Raw genomic sequence first — 6602 nt, 5'->3', positions numbered from 1 at the left:
ACTTAACTTTTTTTTTTTTCTTTGCATGCTTTTGGTGGAGGCTTTTGTGCCTCCCCTGGCAGCTGCCATGAGCAGGGCTGGGAGCTGGGAGATCAGGCTTCAGGGCGGGGTGGCTCCTGGCTGCCCATAGCTCATGAGGGGAGTTGCTGCTGTGTATCTGCCCTCACCACCCTGCCCGGCTGCTGCGCACTCTATGAGGAAATGGTGGATTTTTGCAAAGAAACAAAGGAATTAGTGTGGCGATGTGAAAGTACAGAGAGAGGAGGGTGCGGACAAGTCATTGCCTCATCCTGCGGCCTGTGAAGGACTAGCTGTACACGGGCAGGAGGGAATGATCATTAACTGAACCGCAGAGCGCTTTGATTCCAGAAACAGCTTGTACCAGGAAATAATCAGAGCTTCCTTTTCCTTGATGAGAGCAGCAGGCAGCTCCCAGGGCTTTAATCCCTACGTGCCTTTTTTTGTTGTTGTTTTACAGTTGAGGCGTGGAGTGGGGAGGAAAGGGGACAGCACTGCCCAGCCCAGGGCTGCCACTGCTGGCAGTGGGCGGCTTGGGAGAACCCTGTGGGGAGCTGCCCTCATGGGGCAGAAACGTTGGTCAAGGACAGAGAGCGTCTGGAGGGCAAGGTGTGTGAGGAGCAGCTTGAGCTCTCTGGGTTTGCTCAGCGCAAAGCAGAGCAGCTGAGGGGAGGCCTGATGGCAGCTGCAGCTCTCAGGGTGTGGACGGGCAGTGCTGAGCTCTGCTCTCTGTGACAACATCAGGGCCTGATGGAACAGCATGGAACTGAGTCAAGGGAGTGGCACCTGGGGGTGAGGGAAAGGGTCTGCACCACAGGGCAGTGGGCGCAGCACTGAGCTTTGCGGAGTGCAAGGAGTGTTTGGACAGTGCTGTCAGACATATGGTCTGATTTTTATGTGGTCCTCTGTGGATCAGGAGTTGGACTCTGTGACCATTATGGGTCCCTTCCAGTTCAGCGTATTCTATGATTCTCTGACTCTATGTCACAGTGGTGTTAGCAGTGAGAGAGAGGCACAGAGCTGGTGTTACAGAATCACAGAATCACAGAATCACAGAATTACCTGGGTTGGAAGGGACCTCAAGGATCATGTAGCTCCAACCCCCCTGCCCAGCAGGGCCACCAAACATACACCTTTACTAGATCAGGTTGCCCAGGGCCCCGTCCAACCTGGCCTTGAACACCTCCAAGGACGGGGCATCCACAACCTCACTGGGCAGCCTGTTCCAGGACCTAACCACTCTTCTAGTAAAGAACTTTCCCCTAACATCCAACCTAAATCTTCCCTCCTTCAACTTAAAACCATTTCCCCGTGTCCTGCTGTTATCAGCCCTTTCGAAGAGTTTACTCCCTTCCTGGGAGTAAGTTCCCTTCAGGTACTGAAAGGCTGCAATGAGGTCACCCCGCAACCTTCTCTTCTCCAAGCTGAACAAACCCAACTCCCTGAGCCTGTCCTCATAGGGGAGGTGCTCCAGCCCCCTGATCATCTTTGTGGCCCTCCTCTGGACCCTTTCCAAAATCTCTATATCTTTTTTGTACTGAGGGCTCCACACCTGGACACAGTACTCCAGATGGGGCCTCACAAGAGCAGAGTAGAGAGGGACGATCACCTCCCTATCCCTGCTGACCACCCCTCTCCTGATGGAGCCCAGGATCCCATTTGCTTTCCGGGCTGCCAGAGCGCACTGCTGGCTCATGTTAAGTTTCTCATCTATCAGGACCCCTAGGTCTTTTTCTGCCGAGCTGCTCTCAAGGACAACTCCTCCCAGGCTGTACAGGTGCCTGGGGTTCTTCCGGCCCAAGTGCAAAACCTTGCACTTTGCCGTGTTGAACCTCATTAGGTTCACCCGAGCCCAGCTTTCCAGCCTGTCAAGGTCCCTCTGAATGGCATCCGTTCCCTCCACCGTATCGACTGCACCACTCAGCTTGGTGTCATCAGCAAACTTGCTGAGGGTGCACTCCATTCCCTCATCGATGTCATTAATAAAGATGTTAAAGAGCACCGGTCCCAAGACAGACCCTTGAGGGACACCGCTCGTTACCGGCCTCCACCTGGACATAGAGCCATTGACCACCACCCTCTGTCTGCGGCCTTTCAACCAATTGCTTATCCATCTAGTTGTCCACCCATCAAATCCACCTCCCTCCAATTTGGAGATGAGGATGTGATGGGGGACCATGTCAAAGGCCTTGCTCAGGTCCAGGTAAATGACATCGGTCGCCTTCCCTTCGTCCACCAACGCCGTCACTCCATCATAGAAGGCCACAAGATTAGTTAAGCATGACCTTCCCCTGGTGAAGCCATGCTGGCTGTCTCGGATCACATGCTCGTTCTTTATGTGATCAAGCATGTTGTCCAGGAGGATCTGTTCCATAATCTTCCCAGGCACGGAGGTGAGACTCACCGGCCTGTAGTTCCCCGGGTCCTCCCTGCTCCCCTTCTTGTAAATGGGAGTGACGTGACCCTTCCTCCAATCATCCGGGACCTCACCTGACAGCCATGACTTCTCAAATATGATGGAGAGCGGCTCAGCAACCACCTCAGCCAGCTCCTTCAGGACCCTGGGATGCACGCCATCCGGCCCCATAGACTTATACTCATTCAGTCTAAGGAGGCACTCTCGGACTTGCTCTACCCTTACAGTGGGGAGGGATTTACCTCCTTGGTCCCCACATAGAGGTATGGGGGTGCAAGACTTAGGGACGTGAAAAAGACTAGAATCCTGGCCACCAGTGAAGACCGAGGTGAAGAACTCATTCAGCACCTCAGCTTTCTCTTCATCTGTTGAAGCCATTTCTCCTTTTAAATTTACCAGAGTAGGTATGCCCATTTTGGCCTGTCTCTTCTGGCCAATGTACCTGTAGAAAGTTTTCTTATTGTTTTTGGTGTTGGTGGGGCCCTCGTGGTTATCAGGAACAAATGGCTCTGTTGGCTCCAACAAAGCACTGCTTTGTGCAGCTGCTGCTCTGCAATATCGGGGCCTTCATGGAGCAGTGGAGATCTGTTGTAGGCATGCACACATCCCAGCACCTCTGGTTTAATGGCGGAGGGCTGAGCTTCTGCAGCTCTGACTATGGCAATGAAATGACGGGTGCCTGGAGCGAGCTGTGTGGCTGTGCTGCCATGGCACAAACTGCTCTGTTCTCTGGGACGGCCTTTTACTTTTGGCTGGAGGAGGAACCTCGGGTGGCTTCTGCTAAAACAAATGCTGCTTTGTTTTTTGTTTACTTCAACAGAGGTATTCACAGTGATGGTTTATAAGCCGGGACTGCAATGATCGCACCCCTTTGTGCCAGGCACAGTCTCAGCTGCTGACACACCCTGAGGGCCGCCCCAGGCTGACAAGGAGCCGGCTCCTTCCCTGTGCAGTCCCACAACAGGGAGGATCGGACAAATTTACATCCCCCTTGGCCCTCTTCTCCCTCCCACTGTGGGCCAAACGCGGTGCAGAAGCCCTGGGAAGCAGCCCAAGTCCAAGCACTGACATTCAGGTGGGTGACTGCTTATCTGCACAACGCTCTGGGACAGAGAACCTCCTGGACAAGTGGCCCTTAACGTATGTGCTGGGGCGCCTGGAGGCAGATGGAATAAGCTGTGTAACCCTGCTTTGTTTCCACAAGTTCCTGTGTCGGCTCAGCCCAGGCTCACGGCTCCAGGAGCTCTGTGAGCAGCTGGGCTCCAACGAAGGCCGTGTCATTGCCAGCGCAGCGGGCAGGGGGCACTCGGGCTCCGGGATCACGGCCGGCAGCAGCCGCGGTGCGGTGACGGCGGCAGGGAGGGCTGGGATGGGCTGGTGGAGGCATGGGGAGGAGGGAGCTCTGAGCCCCTGCTGGGCACAGCTGGCAGTGGGGCATGTGGGATGGGCCTGTGGGGCTGCATCTCTATCTTTAATGAAGGCCCCCACCTTTCCACCACCCTTTAGAATAGCTGAAGGCTGATGGAGTAGGTAGCTCTCTTTTGTACTTAGTGTGTCTGGGAAGCCCAGGTAAGCAGCCAGAAGTGTTTTGTTAAACACAAAGTGATTGAGAAGTGTCAAGGGATGCAGGGTACAGGATAAGTGTCCTGGGAGCAGGACAGCCCATGGCTGACAGCTCTATACAGCTTTAGTCTGCCTCAGTTAAATCAATCATTTGAGTTTCTCTAGCTGTTCATACCAGATTGCTGTAGTAGGCAACTCCAGGGTTATCTGTTTGGGTGGGTGGCGAGAACCCACTTCTGCAGCAGGAAGCTCCTGCCAAGACAGCAGATTCAAATTATGACCAGCTTCTAAAGAACATTTCTAAGTGGTTCTGCAGGACAAGTTTTGTGTTTAAAACCTTCAGGCTTGATCTGTTGCTGCTTGGGAAACCTAGCTTACTTTCTTCCTTGTTTGCTTACAAACCTGATTCAGTGCTGAGTTGAGCAGTAGCAGCAGATAGAAATGTCCTTCCAAGCAGCCAGGAAGGCTTTTCTTACAGGGAGTGGAGGGGCAGTGCTGAGCTCTGCTCTCTGTGACAGCAGCAGGGCCCAAAGGAATGACATGGAGCTGTGTCAGGGAAGGAGCAACTGGGGGTGAGGGAAAGGTTCTGCACCAGTGGGTGGTGAGCATGGAACGGGCTGCCCAGGGCAGTGGGCACAGCACTGAGCTTTGCAGAGTTCAAGGGGTGTTTGGACTGTGTTCTGTCATGTGGTCTGATTTTTGTGTGGTCCTGTGTGGATCAGGAGTTGGACTCAATGATCCCTGAGGGTCCCTTCCAACTTAGGATATTCTATGAGTCTGTTCTGTGATTCAGACACTCTAGTTTGTCCCCAGGGTCTGACATTCAGTAATGGTTTTAATGACAATACAGCATATGCAAGTGTGAGCAAGGTCACATCTTCAGAAAGAAATAATAATTATTGAGGCTGGGAAAGTACTGGGTAAGATTTAAAGGGGCTGTCAGCAATGCATTGTTGGGCTGAAGGATATAATGGTGCAGTGGGCAGCCTCTATGGGAGCACTGCCAGCCCGTCTCTGCTGTGGCATCTCCAGCTGCAGTGGTGTCTGCTCAGGGCTGAAGAAGACTTGTCGTCTCTGCTGCTGGCGTGTGGCTGGGCAACAGCATCCCAAACTGAGCATCAGGAGCTGTTATCTGAGGTTAGCAAGGGGATCATTTAAATTCATACTTAATGAATGAAATCACCAAAGGTTCAGCAAGTATGGGTTCTCCAGCTGTGCTGCAGTGAATCACGGCCTCATATCCTCATTCTGTGCCTGACAGAGATTTTACATCAACAGGAAGGGTTTTACTCCATCACCCTAAAGCCACTGTGGACTACCTCAGACATTTCAACGCCCTCAGAGCTGGACAGCCAAGTCAGGGAGAGGATGCTCGGCTATTTAGCAATGTGTGGATGTGGCAATAGGGTTGTATAAGGACAAGAATTTCTGTCATACTGTTATCATCAGTGTAATAGAAAGGAAGATCTAGTCAATCAAATCTAGTCGTGATTATGACCGTAATTCTTGTTCAGCCAAAACAAACACTGAGGACAAGTTATTCAAGAGCCCTTGACAATGGCAAAGAAGTGCTAGCTTTATTTTTTGGCTGCTACTCTCATTAATTAACATGACTTGTGCTTCCATTGTGATGAGAAGCACTTCAGAAAGAAGCCAAATGTAAACATAAAAATTAACAGTGAAGTGAGATGAAGCCAGAAAATGGTGGATGGGGGAAACAGCTAAGCTTTCCCACACTATCACTTCATTGTATTGTATTTTTTTATTCAGCCCTTGCCTTCACAGATCATAAATCCCCAGAGAAGAGAAAACTTTACTGTTGAGGCTGTTAATGTCAATAAAGCTTTGTGAATGGTGCCCCCAGCAACATATCTGGAGAGCTGGGGCAAAGGAACAAAAAATACACACCTGACGGCTCAGATTTAAAGCTCTTCAAAGGTAGCTCTTTTCTCTGAACCTTCTGAAACCACAAAACTGCACAGGAATACTATTTATGTACAGTTCAAAAGCATCCAAATCTCTCTTCAGACTCCAAAGGATGCTACTGGAATGCCACACATCACTTAAACCCATGACACAGCTGCATGGGCCCATGAGGCACCTGCCCCTTGGCATCCCTCCTAGGCAGTAGCTGGAACCTCAGCAATGGAACTCCTCCAGAAAGCCGTCTTCTTAAAAACGTTCCCTGTAGCACTGGAGTATGGCACCCTGAAGTCATGCAAATGACTCACATCATCCTTATCAAGAGAGAAGGTAAATAACGTTTAACGTGGGGCCTAAAGACTTAAAATTGTAACTCATTAACTTCCTCTTCCTTTCAGCTAAGGCATATATTTCCTTTTTGATAAAAAGAGTTTTAGAATCATAGGATGACTTGGGTTGGAAGGGACATCAAGGATCATCAAGTTCCAGCCCCCTGCCACAGGCAGGGTTGCCAACCCCTAGATCAAGTACTAGATCAGATTGCCCAGGGCCCCATCCAGTCTGACCTTAAACACCTCTAGGAATGGGACAAACACAGCCTCTCTGGGAAACCTCTTCCAGCACCTCTCCACTTTCTCACTTCCCCCTGACATCCGATCTAAATCTCCTCTCTCTCCCTTGT

At 51.2% G+C, this 6602-nt stretch overlaps 1 long non-coding RNA gene across 1 annotated transcript in view; it reads left to right on the top strand.

The window, feature by feature from the left end:
• Positions 1 to 3288: 3288 nt before the first annotated feature.
• The window catches only part of LOC116652875 (uncharacterized), a 23525-nt gene continuing 20211 nt past the window's right edge, over positions 3289 to 6602 (top strand). Inside the window, exon 1 of the long non-coding RNA XR_004306053.2 lies at positions 3289 to 3509. This is a non-coding gene — a long non-coding RNA (uncharacterized LOC116652875). The remainder of the gene's footprint in view (positions 3510 to 6602) is intronic.

The sequence above is a fragment of the Coturnix japonica genome, chromosome 2 (genome assembly GCF_054131305.1).
Source record: "Coturnix japonica strain WE chromosome 2, WE-NBRP24, whole genome shotgun sequence".
Lineage (NCBI taxonomy): Eukaryota > Metazoa > Chordata > Aves > Galliformes > Phasianidae > Coturnix > Coturnix japonica.
Note: the sequence above shows the minus strand (reverse complement) of the source record. Positions and strands in the feature narration are given on the sequence as shown.